The following is a 6,394-nucleotide window of genomic DNA, read 5'->3' on the forward strand; positions in this document are numbered from 1 at the left end:
TTTTTCTTGATTCCACACAGCATCATCAGTTCATGTAAGTCTTTCCAGGCTTTTCAGAAATCAGCCTGGTTATCATGTATTATAGAACAAGAATATTCTATCACATAAAATGACACTTTTTAAAAGATTCATGACCTGCTTTGTTTCTGAACCCTAAGACCTATAGGGTCTTTCCATTTGACTTTTAAGTGAAAACTATTATGTATTAGAATGTGAGCTCCTACTTACATGAACTGATGTTGAGTGAAATGAGTAGGACCAGGAGATCATTATATACTTCAACGACAATACTATGTGATGATCAATTCTGATGGACGAGGTCCTCTCCAACAGTGAGATGAACCAAATCAGTTCCAATAGAACAGTAATGAATTGAACCAGCTACACCCACCAGCGATAGAACTCTGGGAGATGACTATGAACCACTATAGAATTCTCAATCCCTCTACTTTTGCCCACCTGCATTTTTTATTTCCTTCACAGGTTAAGTGTACACTATTTCAAAGTCTGATTCTTCTTGTACAGCAAAATAACTGTATGACATGTGTATATATATTGTATTCAACATATACTTTAACATATTTACATGTATTGGTCTACCTGCCATCTGGGGGAGGGAGTAGGGGGAAGAAGGGGAAAAATGGGAACAAAAGGTTTTGCAATTGTCAATGCTGAAAAATTACCCATGCATACATCTTGTAAATAAAAAGTTATAATAATAATAAAAAAAAAGAATGTGAGCTCCTTGAGGGCAGACTGTTTTGGTTTTCTATATGTATCCCCAACACTTAATACATTGCTTTGTGAATAGCAAAAACTCAATGTTATTTTACTTATTCATTCATTCTGGAATAAACATCATATTTACTACCAATGAAGAATCTTAAGTTCAAACACATGTTAATTAGTGATAGGAATACTGGAAAATTGCATTTGTAAAACATCACTTGGTGAATTAAGAAGTAGATAGACACTTTGGGTGCTGAATTCCATTCCCTAGGGTTCCATACTAACAGAGGTCCTATTAAATATAGAATATAGAAGAATACAGCTGGCCAAAGGAATTTGGTGCTCTGAGAAATGATTATTATATTTAAGTTCAATGTGGCATTCCAATGTTTAATATAATTTGAAAGTTAAATACAAGAATGCACCTAACTGACATAGAGGTGTAGTATGTATGTAAACATTACTATGCTATATGCTATGAGGAACAAAGTAAATATTAAAGGCAGAAAATCAAAATAAAATCTATTGTCTTCCACAAGAAAAAAATTCCAAAACATTTCAGCCAAAATTAACTACAACATTGAAAAGCCTTTCTTCTGGATTGCTAGAAAATGTATTGAGGACCCCAATTCAGAATTCATTTTCATGCCTGATCTTGCTCCTCAATGACTAAGCACAGGCCACACAGTATGAGCAGAATATACAGATTACTAAGACAACTGTGCATCCTAAAGCTAAAGTCCAGTGTATGGGGCCTAGTTGTATCATTGGCTAACTGTCCTTCGATATTAGTAGTTTAGCATATTTTTATATTATTGTATAGGTGAATGGAACAGATGCTTAATATGTTGGGTAAAGAAGAAGCTGAATAGTCTTTGGAGAGAATGTGACAGTTTAAATATATAAACTTCATATTTTATACCACCAGATTTAGTTTTTTTGAAACAAGATTACCTTTTTTTTTTTGCATTCCAAATATAAGGCTGCTATAATTCAGTGATAAATCTCATTTGTTCCTGTCATACTTCTTCTCTTTTCATTTTTGTGATAATAATATTATAAATCAAATAGATTAAAAAAACAAGTGAGAATATAAAGTGCTTTGTAATCTTTAAAACTCTATAAAAATGTCAGCTATTGTATGGTAATGACATTTAGAAAAAAGGTGGGGGAGAACCTGGAGGGAAAAATTGAAAAAAAGTTAAAATTGCTAAAAAACTGAAACTATGTAGTTACTTTCTAATTTGCTTTATTCACTGAGAATATTTAATTCATTTATTATTTTTTATTATTTTCCAATATTCTACAATATAGGAATGTTCATATTTTATTTTATTAGTAGTCAGACCTTGTAGATATAGAAAGTATTGAGAACTCTAGTTTCAGGGGGAGGAGAAAATGATGATTGCCAAATCTTTTTAACTTTTCTTTTACAAATTCTTAAGCTTTTTTTTTTAATGTGGGAGTTTTTATTTTTACCCCTTGATGTTAATTTTATTGATGCCTTTTGTTTTTATATCACATTCATTTCCATATATATTTTTTCTTCTTCCCTACCTAACTAGGCATTCTTTGTAATAAAATTTTTCAAGGAACTATAAAAAAGCAATTTCACAAAACCAATCAAAATAGATTATCTAACAAGAAATGCATTATTCCGTACTCCCAATGCTCCATGTCTGCAAAGAAGGGAAGTATGAAAAATTTTCAATTCTTTTTCTAGGCCAGATATAGTCATTATAATTATAGTGTTTAATTTCATTTTTTGTTGTTGTTCATAGTATCTACATGGAGTTTTTTGTTTATTTGTTCTGTTCACTTTCTTCTGTTTCAGCTAATATAAATGTTTCTATGTTTCCCCCCAAATTCTTTATGGTCATCATGTCTGATTATATAGTAATATTCTATGACTTTCAATAAATTAGAATGGCTCCCTATTGCTACCAGGATAAAATATAAAATCTTTTGTTTGGCTTTTAAACCCTTCATAATCTAGTCCATTCCTACCATTTCATTCTTCTTATACCTTACTCCCTTCTGTGGACTTGGCTATCTAGTATCACTGGCATTCTGGCTATTCCTGTTACATTGCACTTCATTTCTTACACATGACACTCCATCTCCCACTGATGGAGCATTTTTGCATTCTGTCCCTCATGTCTGATATTCTGTAATTCCTCTCAATCTCCTAACTTACATAGCTTCCTTCCAGTCTGTGATACTTTGAAGTTTATGTCCTATTGATGCACAAAAAGTTGCAGAAGGAATATAACTAGATTTTTACCTAGATAAATCAAAATATACAATATGAAAATTGTCCAATAGATACAATGTACTGCACACTTCACTTAGATAACTTGAAAACAAAAAAATATGGTGAATACTTTTCATCCATTCCAGCAAGATTCTCTGCATGGGCAGAGAATGGACTAAAATACAAAAAGACTGTCTGACTTAGTTTCAAGCATATTCACAGAATATTGGTTGAGATGAAGATAAACATATATGACTTCTGAATTCTACCTATACTGGTATAAACAGTAAAAATGTTTATTTAGAACAGCAGGTTCCTGGAAAAATACCATAAGTACCATACTGCTCCTCCCCCCCCCCAAAAAAAAAAAGCTAATTTAAGAGCATGTTTTGTGATACTTGTCCTATATGTAGTTTATGTTTCCCTAAATGCAAATTTTGCTAGTTGTATTTCGGATTGGAGGCAGCATATTCTGTACAGAAACCCTGAGAAGGCCACATAAGAATGATGAACAATAACAGAGGGACCATCTAATATATTGTATGTCATGGAACCACAAGTAGAGGACAAGGAGGACAAAAATCTAATAAAACATTATTTTCATTTCAAATAATGTAGATTATGCAACTATCAAAAGGACACTTCTTCAAGACACTGAGGATACAAAAATGGGTAAGATAAATTCCCTGCTCTCAAGTTGTTTGTCATCTACAAAGAGGAAGAACAAATTAATGAATAATTATGATGCAAAGAAGAATCAGATAAGTGAAAAATAGAAATCTGGATAAAGAGCTAAGATATATTTAAGGAGGAAGAGATTGCTTTTCACTAGGAAATTAGAGGAAATTTCATGGGACTTTATACCCTCTGCTGCTGAACTCTAGGGTGGATCTTAAACAAAGGGAAAGTATGGAAAGGTGGAGGGAAATTCTTTTTGGATGCAACAGCTAGAGTAAGTCAATTAGCAACCATTTATTAAGCCCCTATTGTGTGCTAAACACTGCTAGATGCTAGAATGGGGAGAAAAAATACATGAAGTTGGAAAAGAATGAGATTAGGGCATGGACAATAATACAATTTGATTGGGAGGGGAAGTATGAGAAGAGACTGAATAAGTACATTGGAGATATATTGTGTACTTATTAAAATCCTATTTTTAAAGTATTTTCTTAGGCCCTATGAAAACAGAGAGACAGGGAATGAGAAATAGAAACACAAAGAGAAAGAGACAGAGAAACTATAGCTCTTCAACATCAATAAAATGGCATGGAAAATGACAGCCTAAACATAGGACACCATGACCATAAGAATAATTAATCACTTACACTGCTGACCATGTACCTTTCTAAAGGTCTTTTTTTCTAAGGCTCTCTGACCCAGGAAAAAAACCTGAGTGCCTATGTTTGAGGAGAAATTTTTCCTTTCCTGTAATAATAATTCCATGGTAATTTTATTGTTTCAAATAATCACTAGGTCAGCAAAAAGTCAGATAGACCTATTAGTAATAAGAATTCCAGAAAACATAGACCTCTGATAGGAAATCATTGTTAATATTAAAACCCATGTATGAATATCTAGCATGGCACCATAACAGGCAAAAATCTGAGACAATGAATTATAATTTGGAGATAGGTTTTTCAAAGTATTTGAATTAATATATCTCATTTAATGTATAATACAAACATTCACCTTTTGCAGTATATAAAATTTATTTATGAACTCTGTATACATGCCAGTACTTTACGCAAATAGAATGTGAAAGTATCATATGCCTAATTCATTTTAAAGGATTCTGTATATAAGTGGATATATCCAAAGAAATAGCTGTCAATTTAGTGGGCAATTTTCCTAAAATTAGAAGGCAAAAAGCAATTAATTGTTGAAATTACTATGTCCTTCCAAAAGGTTAAGAGGTAATTTAAAATAAGTACCTATAAGAATATTAATTGAGTTACTATGTCCCTCTTTACAGGCAATAATATTAATGATTCAGTAATTAGATTTTTTTCCTATTAGGAGGAACAGGAAATGAAATATCGGGAAAAACATATTTAATGCTATTTCATTTTTCAGCTTAGGGAATAATGAAACTTTCTCATTGCATATGCTATATATTTTATTTTGTCTACACTTTTGAATTCACTGGCAAAGGGAACTCTTAAAGAAGAAATGTTCTCTATCAATGCAAATAGGTGACTGTTTTTTGCAACTTACAGTTTTAGAGATAATTGACTGAAGCACTCAGTGGCTAAGTGATGAGCTCATAATAACATCACCAGTATGTGTCAGAGGTCTGAAGTGAAGTCTTCCTGACTCCTATCTAGGTCAATTCTTTGCCCACTATGTCATGCATCCTCTCTATATAAATACCCTTTAATAATATTTATTCTTATCAAGTCATTGAAACTTAAAAAAAGGTTACAATAAGCTATAGTTATAGATTTAAGATAAATTATGATGTTGTTCATCTATGTAGGTATAAATCAAATCAGGCCATATTGAAATTTTTGTCTTCAACTCTATCCCTTTTCTTGTTATTTCCTTTAGCTTCATTCAACATTCTCTTTGACAGCCTACAGTTCAAGAATCCAGCACTCAAGGGTTATCCCTTAGCTATCCAGTGATTCCTAACTCTATATTCCATTTGGCCCTTCCTTCCCCCAACTCTCCTTATTAAAGCATGATTTCTTATGTGTTTCATTTCTGCAAATCCTTGCGTAGTAATTAAAATCAACCTTATCAATTGATTTTATTATAATAATAGTTTTACATATTACCTCTTTGTAATGTTTTCCACTATATATTACATTTTTAAAAGCAATAACATGCTTTAAAAAGCCTAAAACTATCTAAGCACTATATCTACAAACCTAGAAACTAAGATATTAAATTAGTTTGAGGCATTTTAAGGGATGGGGGCATAGGATCAAAGGATATTTTCGGTTAAAATATATAAATTTAGAAGCAAGATGAGATCAAAACAGGCTTTCACTTCATTTATACTTTGAAAATAAAATAGAACTCAAAATAAGAACATAAATAATTAACAGAATTTCACATTGTATAATTTTTGAAAGATAAATTTATAGAACATTTTAAAGCTACAAATATCTATGTATAGACTGGCACTTCTTTGACCATACTTCAACTATTAATCACTTTCTCTAACAGGGTAAAGTAGAAAATTTTTATTCTCCTAAATTTTTCATTAGACTCAGAAGGCTCCCAGGGTAAATGCACTGCTATCACTGCCCTGGGCTTCAAAATATCTTGGCTTCACATCAAATCTTTCCACTTTTGCAGACCTACTCTGATGCTTTGATTAGTCAGTTGCACCTGCTTGGGGGCCTTGTAAAGCTTCGGGCATTGTCAAAATCTCTTAAATATCTCTATCTTATCTGAGAGAAAGCA

This window comes from Sminthopsis crassicaudata, chromosome 3 (assembly GCF_048593235.1).
Source record: "Sminthopsis crassicaudata isolate SCR6 chromosome 3, ASM4859323v1, whole genome shotgun sequence".
In the NCBI taxonomy this organism is placed as follows: Eukaryota; Metazoa; Chordata; class Mammalia; order Dasyuromorphia; family Dasyuridae; genus Sminthopsis; species Sminthopsis crassicaudata.